The sequence below is a fragment of the Ranitomeya variabilis genome, chromosome 3 (genome assembly GCF_051348905.1).
Source record: "Ranitomeya variabilis isolate aRanVar5 chromosome 3, aRanVar5.hap1, whole genome shotgun sequence".
NCBI classification, from domain to species: domain Eukaryota; kingdom Metazoa; phylum Chordata; class Amphibia; order Anura; family Dendrobatidae; genus Ranitomeya; species Ranitomeya variabilis.
In genome coordinates this window covers 281,989,006-282,006,306 of record NC_135234.1, presented here as the reverse complement: position 1 = coordinate 282,006,306, position 17,301 = coordinate 281,989,006, and the positions used below count along the sequence as shown (strand labels likewise).

At 44.2% G+C, this 17,301-nt stretch overlaps 1 protein-coding gene across 3 annotated transcripts in view; it reads right to left on the bottom strand.

Moving 5' to 3' along the window:
- C3H3orf52 (chromosome 3 C3orf52 homolog) overlaps nucleotides 1-17,301 on the bottom strand; it is a 410,314-nt gene that overhangs the window by 288,213 nt on the left and 104,800 nt on the right. The gene's annotated exons all lie outside the window — the stretch shown is intronic.

Here is a 17,301-nt window from a genome sequence, read left to right as displayed (position 1 = left end):
AGGGTCTGATTAGTCCGCTCGGTCTGGCCATTAGTCTGAGGGTGAAAAGCAGATGAAAAAGACAAATCTATGCCCATCCTAGCACAGAATGCCCGCCAAAATCTAGACACAAATTGGGTACCTCTGTCAGAAACAATATTCTCAGGAATACCGTGCAATCGGACAACATTCTGAAAAAACAGAGGAACCAACTCAGAAGAAGAAGGCAACTTGGGCAGAGGAACCAAATGGACCATTTTAGAGAAACGGTCACAGACCACCCAGATGACAGACATCTTCTGGGAAACAGGCAGATCTGAAATAAAATCCATCGAGATGTGTGTCCAAGGCCTCTTAGGAATAGGCAAGGGCAACAGCAGTCCGCTAGCCCGAGAACTACAAGACTTGGCCCGAGCACAAACGTCACATGACTGCACAAAGACTCGCACATCTCGTGACAGAGAAGGCCACCAGAAGGATCTTGCCACCAAATCCCTGGTACCAAAAATTCCGGGATGACCTGCCAATGCAGAAGAATGTACCTCAGAGATGACTCTGCTGGTCCAATCATCCGGAACAAACAGTCTATCAGGCGGACAACGATCCGGTCTATCCGCCTGAAACTCTTGCAAGGACCGCCGCAGATCAGGAGAAACGGCCGACAAAATTACTCCCTCCCTAAGGATACCTGTGGGTTCAGAATTACCAGGAGAGTCCGGGTCAAAACTCCTAGAAAGGGCATCTGCCTTAACATTCTTAGAACCCGGTAGGTATGACACCACAAAATTAAAGCGAGAAAAAAATAAAGACCAGCGCGCCTGTCTAGGATTCAGGCGTCTGGCAGTCTCAAGATAAATCAAATTTTTGTGGTCAGTCAATACCACCACCTGATGCCTAGCCCCCTCGAGCCAATGGCGCCACTCCTCAAACGCCCACTTCATGGCCAAAAGCTCCCGATTCCCAACATCATAATTCCGCTCTGCGGGCGAAAATTTGCGAGAAAAGAAGGCACAAGGCCTAATGACGGAGCAGTCGGAACCTTTCTGCGACAACACTGCCCCAGCTCCGATCTCAGAAGCGTCGACCTCAACCTGAAAAGGCAGATTCACATCAGGCTGACGCAACACAGGGGCAGAGGCAAAACGGCGCTTAAGCTCCTGAAAGGCCTCTACAGCATGAGGGGACCAATTAGCAACATCAGCGCCTTGTCTGGTCAAATCAGTCAGTGGTTTAACGACATCCGAAAAACCAGCAATAAATCGGCGGTAAAAATTGGCAAAGCCCAAAAATCTCTGAAGACCCTTAAGAGAGGAGGGCTGAGTCCAGTCACAAATAGCTTGCACCTTGACGGGATCCATCTCAATGGAAGAGGGAGAAAAAATATACCCCAAAAAGGAAATTTTCTGGACCCCAAAAACGCACTTAGACCCCTTCACACATAAAGAATTAGACCGCAGAACCTGAAAAACTCTCCTGACCTGCTGGACATGAGAGTCCCAGTCATCAGAAAAAATCAGAATATCATCCAGATATATTATCATAAATTTATCCAGAAAATCGCGGAAAATATCATGCATAAAAGACTGGAAAACTGAAGGGGCATTAGAAAGACCAAAAGGCATGACCAAATACTCAAAGTGGCCCTCGGGCGTATTAAATGCGGTCTTCCACTCATCCCCCTGCCTGATCCGCACCAAATTATACGCCCCACGAAGATCAATTTTAGAGAACCACTTAGCACCCTCTATACGAGCAAACAAATCAGTAAGCAATGGCAATGGGTATTGATACTTAACAGTGATCTTATTCAGAAGCCGATAATCAATACATGGTCTCAAAGAGCCGTCTTTTTTTTAGACAAAGAAAAACCCAGCTCCCAAGGGAGAAGAAGATGGACGAATATGTCCCTTTTCCAAAGACTCCTTTATATATTCCCGCATAGCAGCATGTTCCGGCACAGACAAATTAAACAAACGACCCTTTGGATATTTACAACCCGGTATCAAATCTATGGCACAATCGCACTCACGGTGCGGAGGTAACGACCCAAGCTTGGGTTCGTCAAAGACGTCTTGATAATCAGAGAGGAACTCAGGGACTTCAGAGGGACTGGACGACGAAATAGAAACCAAAGGTACGTCCCCATGAATACCCTTACATCCCCAGCTCAACACAGACATTGCTCTCCAGTCCAAGACTGGGTTGTGAGACTGCAACCATGGCAATCCCAGTACCAAATCGTCATGTAAATTATACAGCACCAGGAAACGAATAATCTCCTGGTGATCCGGATTGATACGCATGGTTACTTGTGTCCAGTATTGTGGTTTATTATTAGCCAATGGGGTGGAGTCAATCCCCTTCAGAGGAATAAGAGTCTCCAAAGGCTCTAAATCAAAACCACAACGATTGGCAAAGGACCAATCCATAAGACTCAGAGCGGCGCCAGAGTCAACATAGGCGTCCGTGGCAATGGATGACAAAGAGCAAATCAGGGTTACAGACAAAATAAACTTAGACTGAATGGTGCCAATGGAAACAGACTTATCAAGCTTCTTTGTACGCCTAGAGCATGCTGATATAACATGAGTAGAATCCCCACAATAGAAACACAATCCATTCTTCCGTCTAAAATTCTGTCGCTCGCTCCTGGACAGAATTCTATCACACTGCATACTTTCTGGCGTCTTTTCCATAGACACCGCCAGATGGTGCACCGGTTTGCGCTCCCGCAGACGCCTATCAATCTGAATAGCCATTGTCATGGACTCATTCAGACCTGCAGGCAAAGGGAACCCCACCATAACATCCTTAACGGCATCAGAGAGACCTTCTCTGAAAGTTGCCGCCAAGGCGCACTCATTCCACTGAGTAAGCACAGACCATTTACGGAATTTTTGGCAGAAAACTTCAGCTTCGTCTTGCCCCTGAGATAGTGCCATCAAAGTTTTTTCTGCCTGAAGTTCCAAATGAGGTTCCTCATAAAGCAAGCCCAAGGCCAGAAAAAACGCATCCACATCGCGTAACGCAGGATCCCCTGCTGGCAATGAGAAGGCCCAATCTTGAGGGTCACCCCTGAGCAAGGAAATCACAATCCTAACCTGCTGAGCAGGGTCTCCAGCTGAACGAGACTTCAGGGACAAATAAAGCTTACAATTATTTCGGAAATTCTGGAAGCTAGCTCTATTCCCTGTGAAGAACTCCGGCAAAGGAATTCTCGGCTCAGATACCGGAGCATGTACCACAAAATCTTGTAAATTTTGTACTTTCGTGATGAGATTATTCAAACCCGCAGTTACACTCTGGAGATCCATTATTGTCAGGTGCACACAGAGCATACAGAGATTAGGAGGAGAGAGAGAAAAAAGACTGCAGCAAGGCAGACTGGAGGAAAAAAAAAAAAAAAAATTCCAGCAGACTACTTATAACTCTCCTTTCTCAACCTGGGTCTTTAACACTTTATTGGCCGGTCAAACTGTCATGATCTCTGCAGGCAGAGATCCTAGCAAGCCTATAGAGGGACAAGCTCTCGGAAGATGGAACTATACTGACCATGAACTAAGCCTGCCGCGCAACTAGAAATAGCCAGGTAGCATTTCCTATTTATCGCTAGATGCCCAGCTCTGGCCTAAGACCTAAATAGCTAGCAGAGGGAAATATAAGACCTGGCTCACCTCTAGAGAAATATTCCAAAGAAGACAGTAGCCCCCCACATATAATGACGGTGAGTTCAGATGAAACAACAAACGCAGCAGGAAAATAGTCTTAGCAAATTTGAGGTCCGTTTACTAGATAGCAGAAGACAGATAGTATACTTTCATGGTCAGCAGAAAAACACTAACAAAACACCATCCAGAGATTACCTTAAACTCTGGCATTAACTCATAACGCCAGAGTAGCAATCCCTGATCAACGAGAGCTTTCCAGACACAGTAACAAAACTTCAGCTGTGAACTGGAACAAATAGGCAAAACAAAACATGGACAAAAGTCCAACTTATCTAGTAGTTGTCTAGAAGCAGGAACAAGCACTGAGAGGCATAAGATAACATTGTTGACCGGCAAGAAACCACCAGAGAAATGAGCTTAAATAGCGACACCCACTACTGATGGAATCAGGTGAAACAGGAAAGAGGATGACAAGTCCAATTCCACAAGCGGCCACCGGGGGAGCCCAGAATCCAAATTCACAACAGTGTGCCATCTCTCACTCAGTGGGCCATAGAAAGCCTATTTATTTTTTTGCTTGATTTGGGTTCTAAAATCTACCTTAACAAAAAAAACTCCATCAATCAGTGGGAGAAAAATATTGGCCTCAGTCAGGGCTTGTGTGCCACTCCTGTGTGTGCCATCTCTCACTCAGTGGGCCATAGAAAGCCTATTTATTTTTTTGCTTGATTTGGGTTCTAAAATCTACCTTAAAAAAAAACACTACATCAATCAGTGGGAGAAAAATATTGGCCTCAGTCAGGGCTTGTGTGCCACTCCTGTGTGTGCCATCTCTCACTCAGTGGGCCATAGAAAGCCTATTTATTTTTTTGCTTGATTTGGGTTCTAAAATCTACCTTAAAAAAAAAAACTCCATCAATCAGTGGGAGAAAAATATTGGCCTCAGTCAGGGCTTGTGTGCCACTCCTGTGTGTGCCATCTCTCACTCAGTGGGCCATAGAAAGCCTATTTATTTTTTTGCTTGATTTGGGTTCTAAAATCTACCTTAAAAAAAAACACTACATCAATCAGTGGGAGAAAAATATTGGCCTCAGTCAGGGTTTGTGTGCCACTCCTGTGTGTGCCATCTCTCATTCTTTGGGCCATAGAAAGCCTATTTATTTATTTTTTTTATTTTATTATTTGGTTTCTAAAGTCTCCCTGAAAAAAAAAATAAATAAAAAAAAAACAGTGGGAGATTAATATTGCCCTTTCAGCTTGTGTGCCAGTCTTGACTCCTGGGTGTGCCACCTCTCTCTCTCAAATTGTGGGCCATAGAAAGCCTATTTATTTTTTTCCTTGATTTGGGTTCGAAAATCTACCTTAAAAAAAAAAACTCCATCAATCAGTGGGAGAAAAATATTGGCCTCAGTCAGGGCTTGTGTGCCACTCCTGTGTGTGTCATCTCTCACTCAGTGGGCCATAGAAAGCCTATTTATTTTTTTGCTTGATTTGGGTTCTAAAATCTACCTTAAAAAAAACTCCATCAATCAGTGGGAGAAAAATATTGGCCTCAGTCAGGGCTTGTGTGCCATTCCTGTGTGTGCCATCTCTCACTCAGTGGGCCATAGAAAGCCTATTTATTTTTTTGCTTGATTTGGGTTCTAAAATCTACCTTAAAAAAAAACACTACATCAATCAGTGGGAGAAAAATATTGGCCTCAGTCAGGGCTTGTGTGCCACTCCTGTGTGTGCCATCTCTCACTCAGTGGGCCATAGAAAGCCTATTTATTTTTTTCCTTGATTTGGGTTCGAAAATCTACCTTAACAAAAAAACACTACATCAATCAGTGGGAGAAAAATATTGGCCTCAGTCAGGGCTTGTGTGCCACTCCTGTGTGTGCCATCTCTCACTCAGTGGGCAATAGAAAGCCTATTTATTATTTTGCTTGATTTGGGTTCTAAAATCTACCTTAAAAAAAACACTACATTAATCAGTGGGAGAAAAATATTGGCCTCAGTCAGGGCTTGTGTGCCACTCCTGTGTGTGCCATCTCTCACTCAGTGGGCCATAGAAAGCCTATTTATTTTTTTCCTTGATTTGGGTTCGAAAATCTACCTTCACAAAAAAACACTACATCAATCAGTGGGAGAAAAATATTGGCCTCAGTCAGGGCTTGTGTGCCACTCCTGTGTGTGCCATCTCTCACTCAGTGGGCCATAGAAAGCCTATTTATTTTTTTGCTTGATTTGGGTTCTAAAATCTACCTTAAAAAAAAACACTACATCAATCAGTGGGAGAAAAATATTGGCCTCAGTTAGGGCTTGTGTGCCACTCCTGTGTGTGCTGTTGTGGATTCTGTTTGTGGGCTCCCTCTGGTGGTTACTGCTGGTACTGGGTGACTTTGGTGGGTTGCGGCCTTTGGTTTCCACCTGTCCATCAGAGGCTGGGTGTTTCCTATTTTACCTGGCCTTTCTGTCATTTCCCTTGCCGGCTATCAATGTGTTCAGATGTGCTCTGTTTGGTTCCTGCCTACCTGCTCCCAGATCTTTCAGGATAAGCTAAGTGCTGATTTTCAGTTGTTTGGTTTTTTGTCTAGCTGGCTTAGAATGTCTCTATGCTAGCTGGTAGCTCTAGTGGACTGAGGTTCTCCCCATGTGCCATGAGTTGGCACATGGGTTCTTGTAATCTCAGGATGGTTTTTTTGATTAGGGTTTTTTGCTGACCGCTCAGTCCCCTTTTGTATCATTCTGCTTTCTAGTTTACAGTGGGCCTCTATTTGCTAAAACTATATACATCATCTCTATGTGTGTGCCTTCCTCTCATTTCACCGTCAATACATGTGGGGGGCAACTATATCTTTGGGGTTCGTTCCTCTGGAGGCAAGTGAGGTCTTATTTTCTCTGCAGTACTAGTTAGCTCTTAGGCTGGTGCGTGGCGTCTAGAACCAACGTAGGCACGCTCCCTGGCTATCTCTAGTTGCGTTTGTCAGGGGTAGGGCAGCGGTCAGCCCAGGTTCCATCACCCTAGAGCTTGTCCGATGTTTTTGTAATTTGCTTGTCCTGTGCTATCCCTAGCCATTGGGGATTCATGACAGTATAGCCGGCCCACAAAGTGTTAATTGTTTGGGCTGAAGTAGGAGAAATAGAAGTGTTCAAGGGAAATTTTTTTCTTTTTTTTTCCCTTCAGAGTTTTGCTGTCTAGCCCTTAATTGCTGTCTAGCTGCTTCTTACCTCCTCTTAACCCTTGAATGGCTCTGATCTTAGCTGTTTATCATGGATGTCCAGAGTTTGGCTTCCAGCCTGAGTAATCTCGCGGCAAAGGTTCAAAACATACAGGATTTCGTTGTTCACACTCCCATGTCTGAACCTAGAATTCCTATTCCTGAGTTTTTTTCTGGAGATAGATCTACCTTCCTGAATTTCAGGAACAATTGTAAATTGTTTCTTTCTTTAAAATCTCGCTCCTCTGGAGACCCTGCTCAACAGGTCAAGATTGTTATATCGTTCCTATGGGGCGACCCTCAGAATTGGGCATTTGCATTGGCACCAGGGGATCCTGCATTGCTCAGTGTGGATGCGTTTTTTCTGGCATTGGGATTGCTCTATGAGGAACCTAATCTAGAGATTCAGGCTGAAAAGGCTTTATTAGCCCTCTCTCAGGGGCATGATGAAGCGGAAATATATTGTCAGAAATTTCGGAAATGGTCGGTGCTTACCATACAGTGGAATGAGTGCGCCCTGGCTGCAAACTTCAGAAATGGTCTTTCTGAGGCCATTAAGGATATTATGGTGGGGTTCCCTGCGCCTACAGGTCTGAATGAGTCTATGGCTATGGCCATTCAGATTGATCTGCGTTTACGGGAGCGCAAACCAGTGCACCAGTTGGCGGTGTCTTCTGAACAGGCACCTGAGACTATGCAATGTGATAGAATTCAGTCCAGAAGTGAACGGCAAAATTATAGGCGGAAAAATGGATTGTGTTTTTATTGTGGTGATTCAGCTCATGTTATATCAGCATGCTCTAAACGCACAAAAAGGGTTGATAAATCTTTTGCCATTGATACTCTGCAGTCTAAGTTCATTTTGTCTGTGACTCTGATTTTTTCACTGTCTTCCATTTCCGTCGATGCCTATGTGGATTCAGGCGCTGCCCTGAGTCTTATGGATTGGTCATTTGCTAAATGCTGCGGTTTTAGTCTAGAGCCTCTGGAAGTTCCTATTCCTCTGAAGGGAATTGACTCTACACCATTGGCTATGAATAAACCGCAGTATTGGACACAAGTGACCATGCGCATGACTCCCGTTCATCAGGAGGTGATTCGCTTCCTTGTACTGTATAATTTACATGATGTACTAGTGCTTGGTCTGCCATGGTTACAAACTCATAATCCTGTCCTGGACTGGAGAACAATATCTGTGCTAAGCTGGGGATGTCAGGGGGTTCATGATGATGCACCTCTGATTTCAATCGCTTCATCTACTCCTTCTGAGATCCCTGCGTTTTTGTCGGAATATCGGGATGTTTTTGAGGAGCCTAAGCTCAATTCGCTCCCTCCTCATAGAGAGTGTGACTGTGCTATAGAATTGATTCCTGGCAGTAAGTTCCCTAAGGGCCGTTTATTTAATCTGTCACTGCCAGAGCATACTGCTATGCGGAATTATATTAAGGAGTCCTTGGAAAAGGGACATATTCGTCCATCTTCGTCCCCTCTGGGAGCAGGTTTTTTTTTCGTGGCAAAAAAAAAGATGGTTCCCTGAGGCCTTGTATAGATTATCGCCTTCTGAATAAGATTACAGTCAAATACCAGTATCCATTGCCATTATTTACTGATTTGTTTGCTCGCATTAAGGGGGCTAGGTGGTTCACTAAGATAGATCTTCGTGGTGCGTATAATTTGGTGCGGATAAAACAGGGTGATGAGTGGAAAACCGCATTTAATACGCCTGAGGGCCATTTTGAGTATTTGGTAATGCCTTTTGGACTCTCCAATGCTCCGTCAGTCTTTCAGTCCTTTATGCACAATATTTTCCGTGAATATCTGGATAAGTTTATGATTGTGTATTTGGATGATATTTTGGTGTTTTCTGATGACTGGGAGTCTCATGTTCTACAGGTCAGGAAGGTGTTTCAGGTTCTGCGGGCCAATTCTCTGTTTGTGAAGGGCTCAAAGTGTCTCTTCGGAGTTCAGAAGATTTCTTTTTTGGGGTACATTTTTTCTCCTTCTACTATTGAGATGGATCCCGTTAAGGTTCAGGTTATTTGTGACTGGACACAACCTACATCTGTTAAGAGCCTTCAGAAGTTCTTGGGGTTTGCTAATTTTTATCGTCGGTTCATTGCTAATTTTTCCAGTATTGTTAAACCTTTGACTGATTTGACTAAAAAGGGTGCTGATGTTGCTGATTGGTCTCCTGCGGCCGTGGAGGCCTTTCGGGAACTTAAGCGCCGGTTTTCTTCTGCTCCTGTGTTGTGTCAACCAGATGTTTCACTTCCTTTTCAGGTTGAGGTTGATGCTTCCGAGATTGGAGCGGGGGCGGTTTTGTCACAGAGAAGTTCTAATGGCTCGGTGATGAAGCCATGTGCTTTCTTCTCTAGAAAATTCTCGCCCGCCGAGCGCAATTATGATGTGGGTAATCGGGAGCTTTTGGCCATGAAGTGGGCATTTGAGGAGTGGCGTCATTGGCTTGAGGGTGCTAAACATCGCATGGTGGTCTTGACTGATCACAAGAATCTCATTTACCTTGAGTCTGCCAGGCGTTTGAATCCTAGACAGGCTCGTTGGTCGTTATTTTTTTCTCGTTTCAATTTCGTGGTTTCATACCTGCCAGGTTCAAAGAATGTGAAGGCAGATGCTCTTTCCAGGAGTTTTGTGCCTGACTCTCCTGGAGACACTGGGCCTACTGGTATCCTTAGGGATGGGGTAATATTGTCCGCCGTATCCCCAGACTTGCGACGCGCATTGCAGGAGTTTCAGGTGGATAAACCGGATCGATGTCCACCAGAAAGACTGTTTGTTCCGAATGATTGGACCAGTAGAGTCATCTCCGAGGTCCATTCTTCTGTGTTGGCTGGTCATCCTGGAATATTTGGTACAAGAGACTTGGTGGCCAGGTCTTTTTGGTGGCCTTCCTTGTCTAGGGATGTGCGTACCTTTGTGCAGTCTTGTGAAGTGTGTGCTCGAGCTAAGCCTTGCTGTTCACGGGCTAGTGGGTTGTTGTTATCATTGCCCATCCCGAAGAGGCCTTGGACGCACATTTCCATGGATTTTATTTCTGATCTCCCGGTTTCACAGAAAATGTCCATTATCTGGGTTGTGTGTGACCGCTTTTCTAAGATGGTTCATTTGGTGCCCTTGCCTAAGTTGCCCTCCTCCTCTGAGTTGGTTCCTTTATTTTTTCAGAACGTGGTTCGTTTGCATGGGATTCCGGAGAATATCGTTTCTGACAGGGGATCCCAGTTTGTGTCTAGATTTTGGCGGACGTTTTGTACCAAGATGGGCATTGATTTGTCTTTCTCGTCTGCATTCCATCCTCAGACGAATGGCCAGACGGAGCGAACTAATCAGACCTTGGAAACTTATTTGAGGTGTTTTGTTTCTGCTGATCAGGATGACTGGGTTGCTTTTTTGCCACTGGCCGAATTTGCTCTTAATAATCGGGCTAGTTCTGCCACGTTGGTCTCTCCTTTTTTTTGTAATTCGGGGTTTCATCCTCGTTTTTCCTCTGGTCAGGGGGAATCTTCGGATTGTCCTGGAGTGGACGTGGTGGTGGACAGGCTACATCAGATTTGGAATCAGGTGGTGGACAATTTGAAGTTATCTCAGGAGAAGACTCAGCAGTTTGCTAATCGCCGTCGCCGCGTGGGTCCCCGACTTCTTGTTGGGGACTTGGTGTGGTTGTCTTCTCGTTTTGTCCCTATGAAGGTTTCTTCTCCTAAGTTCAAGCCTCGGTTCATCTGTCCTTATAGGATCTCGGAGATTCTTAACCCTGTATCTTTTCGTTTGGATCTCCCAGCATCGTTTGCTATTCATAATGTGTTCCATCGGTCGTTGTTGCGGAGGTATGAGGTGCCCGTTGTTCCTTCGGTCGAGCCTCCTGCTCCGGTGCTGGTGGAGGGAGAATTGGAGTATGTTGTTGAAAAGATCTTGGATTCTCGTGTTTCCAGACGCAAACTCCAGTATTTGGTTAAGTGGAAGGGTTATGGTCAGGAGGATAATTCCTGGGTGGTCGCCTCCGATGTTCATGCGACTGATTTGGTCCGTGCCTTCCATAGAGCTCACCCTGATCGCCCTGGGGGTTCTCGTGAGGGTTCGGTGACCCCTCCTCAAGGGGGGGGTACTGTTGTGGATTCTGTTTGTGGGCTCCCTCTGGTGGTTACTGCTGGTACTGGGTGACTTTGGTGGGTTGCGGCCTTTGGTTTCCACCTGTCCATCAGAGGCTGGGTGTTTCCTATTTTACCTGGCCTTTCTGTCATTTCCCTTGCCGGCTATCAATGTGTTCAGATGTGCTCTGTTTGGTTCCTGCCTACCTGCTCCCAGATCTTTCAGGATAAGCTAAGTGCTGATTCTCAGTGGTTTGGTTTTTTGTCTAGCTGGCTTAGAATGTCTCTATGCTAGCTGGTAGCTCTAGTGGACTGAGGTTCTCCCCATGTGCCATGAGTTGGCACATGGGTTCTTGTAATCTCAGGATGGTTTTTTTGATTAGGGTTTTTTGCTGACCGCTCAGTCCCCTTTTGTATCATTCTGCTTTCTAGTTTACAGCGGGCCTCTATTTGCTAAAACTATATACATCATCTCTATGTGTGTGCCTTCCTCTCATTTCACCGTCAATACATGTGGGGGGCAACTATATCTTTGGGGTTCGTTCCTCTGGAGGCAAGTGAGGTCTTATTTTCTCTGCAGTACTAGTTAGCTCTTAGGCTGGTGCGTGGCGTCTAGAACCAACGTAGGCACGCTCCCTGGCTATCTCTAGTTGCGTTTGTCAGGCGTAGGGCAGCGGTCAGCCCAGGTTCCATCACCCTAGAGCTTGTCCGATGTTTTTGTAATTTGCTTGTCCTGTGCTATCCCTAGCCATTGGGGATTCATGACAGTGTGCCATCTCTCACTCAGTGGGCCATAGAAAGCCTATTTATTTTTTTGCTTGATTTGGGTTCTAAAATCTACCTTAAAAAAAAACACTACATCAATCAGTGGGAGAAAAATATTGGCCTCAGTCAGGGTTTGTGTGCCACTCCTGTGTGTGCCATCTCTCATTCTTTGGGCCATAGAAAGCCTATTTATTTATTTTTTTTATTTTATTATTTGGTTTCTAAAGTCTCCCTGAAAAAAAAATAAATAAATAAAAAAACAGTGGGAGATTAATATTGCCCTTTCAGCTTGTGTGCCAGTCTTGACTCCTGGGTGTGCCACCTCTCTCTCTCAAATTGTGGGCCATAGAAAGCCTATTTATTTTTTTCCTTGATTTGGGTTCGAAAATCTACCTTAAAAAAAAAAAACTCCATCAATCAGCGGGAGAAAAATATTGGCCTCAGTCAGGGCTTGTGTGCCACTCCTGTGTGTGCCATCTCTCACTCAGTGGGCCATAGAAAGCCTATTTATTTTTTTGCTTGATTTGGGTTCTAAAATCTACCTTAACAAAAAAAACTCCATCAATCAGTGGGAGAAAAATATTGGCCTCAGTCAGGGCTTGTGTGCCACTCCTGTGTGTGCCATCTCTCACTCAGTGGGCCATAGAAAGCCTATTTATTTTTTTGCTTGATTTGGGTTCTAAAATCTACCTTAAAAAAAAACACTACATCAATCAGTGGGAGAAAAATATTGGCCTCAGTCAGGGCTTGTGTGCCACTCCTGTGTGTGCCATCTCTCACTCAGTGGGCCATAGAAAGCCTATTTATTTTTTTCCTTGATTTGGGTTCGAAAATCTACCTTAACAAAAAAACACTACATCAATCAGTGGGAGAAAAATATTGGCCTCAGTCAGGGCTTGTGTGCCACTCCTGTGTGTGCCATCTCTCACTCAGTGGGCCATAGAAAGCCTATTTATTTTTTTGCTTGATTTGGGTTCTAAAATCTACCTTAAAAAAAAAACTCCATCAATCAGTGGGAGAAAAATATTGGCCTCAGTCAGGGCTTGTGTGCCACTCCTGTGTGTGCCATCTCTCACTCAGTGGGCCATAGAAAGCCTATTTATTTTTTTGCTTGATTTGGGTTCTAAAATCTACCTTAAAAAAAAAACTCCATCAATCAGTGGGAGAAAAATATTGGCCTCAGTCAGGGCTTGTGTGCCACTCCTGTGTGTGCCATCTCTCACTCAGTGGGCCATAGAAAGCCTATTTATTTTTTTGCTTGATTTGGGTTCTAAAATCTACCTTAACAAAAAAAACTCCATCAATCAGTGGGAGAAAAATATTGGCCTCAGTCAGGGCTTGTGTGCCACTCCTGTGTGTGCCATCTCTCACTCAGTGGGCCATAGAAAGCCTATTTATTTTTTTGCTTGATTTGGGTTCTAAAATCTACCTTAAAAAAAAACACTACATCAATCAGTGGGAGAAAAATATTGGCCTCAGTCAGGGCTTGTGTGCCACTCCTGTGTGTGCCATCTCTCACTCAGTGGGCCATAGAAAGCCTATTTATTTTTTTCCTTGATTTGGGTTCGAAAATCTACCTTAACAAAAAAACACTACATCAATCAGTGGGAGAAAAATATTGGCCTCAGTCAGGGCTTGTGTGCCACTCCTGTGTGTGCCATCTCTCACTCAGTGGGCCATAGAAAGCCTATTTATTTTTTTGCTTGATTTGGGTTCTAAAATCTACCTTAAAAAAAAACACTACATCAATCAGTGGGAGAAAAATATTGGCCTCAGTCAGGGCTTGTGTGCCACTCCTGTGTGTGCCATCTCTCACTCAGTGGGCCATAGAAAGCCTATTTATTTTTTTGCTTGATTTGGGTTCTAAAATCTACCTTAAAAAAAAACACTACATCAATCAGTGGGAGAAAAATATTGGCCTCAGTCAGGGCTTGTGTGCCACTCCTGTGTGTGCCATCTCTCACTCAGTGGGCCATAGAAAGCCTATTTATTTTTTTGCTTGATTTGGGTTCTAAAATCTACCTTAAAAAAAACTCCATCAATCAGTGGGAGAAAAATATTGGCCTCAGTCAGGGCTTGTGTGCCACTCCTGTGTGTGCCATCTCTCACTCAGTGGGCCATAGAAAGCCTATTTATTTTTTTGCTTGATTTGGGTTCTAAAATCTACCTTAAAAAAAAAAACTCCATCAATCAGTGGGAGAAAAATATTGGCCTCAGTCAGGGCTTGTGTGCCACTCCTGTGTGTGCCATCTCTCACTCAGTGGGCCATAGAAAGCCTATTTATTTTTTTCCTTGATTTGGGTTCTAAAATCTACCTTAAAAAAAAACACTACATCAATCAGTGGGAGAAAAATATTGGCCTCAGTCAGGGCTTGTGTGCCACTCCTGTGTGTGCCATCTCTCACTCAGTGGGCCATAGAAAGCCTATTTATTTTTTTGCTTGATTTGGGTTCTAAAATCTACCTTAAAAAAAAAAACTCCATCAATCAGTGGGAGAAAAATATTGGCCTCAGTCAGGGCTTGTGTGCCACTCCTGTGTGTGCCATCTCTCACTCAGTGGGCCATAGAAAGCCTATTTATTTTTTTGCTTGATTTGGGTTCTAAAATCTACCTTAAAAAAAAACACTACATCAATCAGTGGGAGAAAAATATTGGCCTCAGTCAGGGTTTGTGTGCCACTCCTGTGTGTGCCATCTCTCATTCTTTGGGCCATAGAAAGCCTATTTATTTATTTTTTTTATTTTATTATTTGGTTTCTAAAGTCTCCCTGAAAAAAAAAATAAATAAAAAAAAAACAGTGGGAGATTAATATTGCCCTTTCAGCTTGTGTGCCAGTCTTGACTCCTGGGTGTGCCACCTCTCTCTCTCAAATTGTGGGCCATAGAAAGCCTATTTATTTTTTTCCTTGATTTGGGTTCGAAAATCTACCTTAAAAAAAAAAACTCCATCAATCAGTGGGAGAAAAATATTGGCCTCAGTCAGGGCTTGTGTGCCACTCCTGTGTGTGTCATCTCTCACTCAGTGGGCCATAGAAAGCCTATTTATTTTTTTGCTTGATTTGGGTTCTAAAATCTACCTTAAAAAAAACTCCATCAATCAGTGGGAGAAAAATATTGGCCTCAGTCAGGGCTTGTGTGCCATTCCTGTGTGTGCCATCTCTCACTCAGTGGGCCATAGAAAGCCTATTTATTTTTTTGCTTGATTTGGGTTCTAAAATCTACCTTAAAAAAAAACACTACATCAATCAGTGGGAGAAAAATATTGGCCTCAGTCAGGGCTTGTGTGCCACTCCTGTGTGTGCCATCTCTCACTCAGTGGGCCATAGAAAGCCTATTTATTTTTTTCCTTGATTTGGGTTCGAAAATCTACCTTAACAAAAAAACACTACATCAATCAGTGGGAGAAAAATATTGGCCTCAGTCAGGGCTTGTGTGCCACTCCTGTGTGTGCCATCTCTCACTCAGTGGGCAATAGAAAGCCTATTTATTATTTTGCTTGATTTGGGTTCTAAAATCTACCTTAAAAAAAACACTACATTAATCAGTGGGAGAAAAATATTGGCCTCAGTCAGGGCTTGTGTGCCACTCCTGTGTGTGCCATCTCTCACTCAGTGGGCCATAGAAAGCCTATTTATTTTTTTCCTTGATTTGGGTTCGAAAATCTACCTTCACAAAAAAACACTACATCAATCAGTGGGAGAAAAATATTGGCCTCAGTCAGGGCTTGTGTGCCACTCCTGTGTGTGCCATCTCTCACTCAGTGGGCCATAGAAAGCCTATTTATTTTTTTGCTTGATTTGGGTTCTAAAATCTACCTTAAAAAAAAACACTACATCAATCAGTGGGAGAAAAATATTGGCCTCAGTCAGGGCTTGTGTGCCACTCCTGTGTGTGCTGTTGTGGATTCTGTTTGTGGGCTCCCTCTGGTGGTTACTGCTGGTACTGGGTGACTTTGGTGGGTTGCGGCCTTTGGTTTCCACCTGTCCATCAGAGGCTGGGTGTTTCCTATTTTACCTGGCCTTTCTGTCATTTCCCTTGCCGGCTATCAATGTGTTCAGATGTGCTCTGTTTGGTTCCTGCCTACCTGCTCCCAGATCTTTCAGGATAAGCTAAGTGCTGATTTTCAGTTGTTTGGTTTTTTGTCTAGCTGGCTTAGAATGTCTCTATGCTAGCTGGTAGCTCTAGTGGACTGAGGTTCTCCCCATGTGCCATGAGTTGGCACATGGGTTCTTGTAATCTCAGGATGGTTTTTTTGATTAGGGTTTTTTGCTGACCGCTCAGTCCCCTTTTGTATCATTCTGCTTTCTAGTTTACAGTGGGCCTCTATTTGCTAAAACTATATACATCATCTCTATGTGTGTGCCTTCCTCTCATTTCACCGTCAATACATGTGGGGGGCAACTATATCTTTGGGGTTCGTTCCTCTGGAGGCAAGTGAGGTCTTATTTTCTCTGCAGTACTAGTTAGCTCTTAGGCTGGTGCGTGGCGTCTAGAACCAACGTAGGCACGCTCCCTGGCTATCTCTAGTTGCGTTTGTCAGGGGTAGGGCAGCGGTCAGCCCAGGTTCCATCACCCTAGAGCTTGTCCGATGTTTTTGTAATTTGCTTGTCCTGTGCTATCCCTAGCCATTGGGGATTCATGACAGTATAGCCGGCCCACAAAGTGTTAATTGTTTGGGCTGAAGTAGGAGAAATAGAAGTGTTCAAGGGAAATTTTTTTCTTTTTTTTTCCCTTCAGAGTTTTGCTGTCTAGCCCTTAATTGCTGTCTAGCTGCTTCTTACCTCCTCTTAACCCTTGAATGGCTCTGATCTTAGCTGTTTATCATGGATGTCCAGAGTTTGGCTTCCAGCCTGAGTAATCTCGCGGCAAAGGTTCAAAACATACAGGATTTCGTTGTTCACACTCCCATGTCTGAACCTAGAATTCCTATTCCTGAGTTTTTTTCTGGAGATAGATCTACCTTCCTGAATTTCAGGAACAATTGTAAATTGTTTCTTTCTTTAAAATCTCGCTCCTCTGGAGACCCTGCTCAACAGGTCAAGATTGTTATATCGTTCCTATGGGGCGACCCTCAGAATTGGGCATTTGCATTGGCACCAGGGGATCCTGCATTGCTCAGTGTGGATGCGTTTTTTCTGGCATTGGGATTGCTCTATGAGGAACCTAATCTAGAGATTCAGGCTGAAAAGGCTTTATTAGCCCTCTCTCAGGGGCATGATGAAGCGGAAATATATTGTCAGAAATTTCGGAAATGGTCGGTGCTTACCATACAGTGGAATGAGTGCGCCCTGGCTGCAAACTTCAGAAATGGTCTTTCTGAGGCCATTAAGGATATTATGGTGGGGTTCCCTGCGCCTACAGGTCTGAATGAGTCTATGGCTATCCATCGTAGAAACAATAGTAGTAGAACGCCAAAGCACTCACCAGTCTCGCAGTTTAGAAATGCTTTATTGCTTCATACATAAATCATCTTCACGGCACACAGGGAGGACGGATAAAGTGCAGGAGTGCTACGGACAAGACGACGGCCGTTTCGCGCCCAGTAACAGCGCTTCAACGGGTCTAAGTCAGGGAGGAAATGACGCCA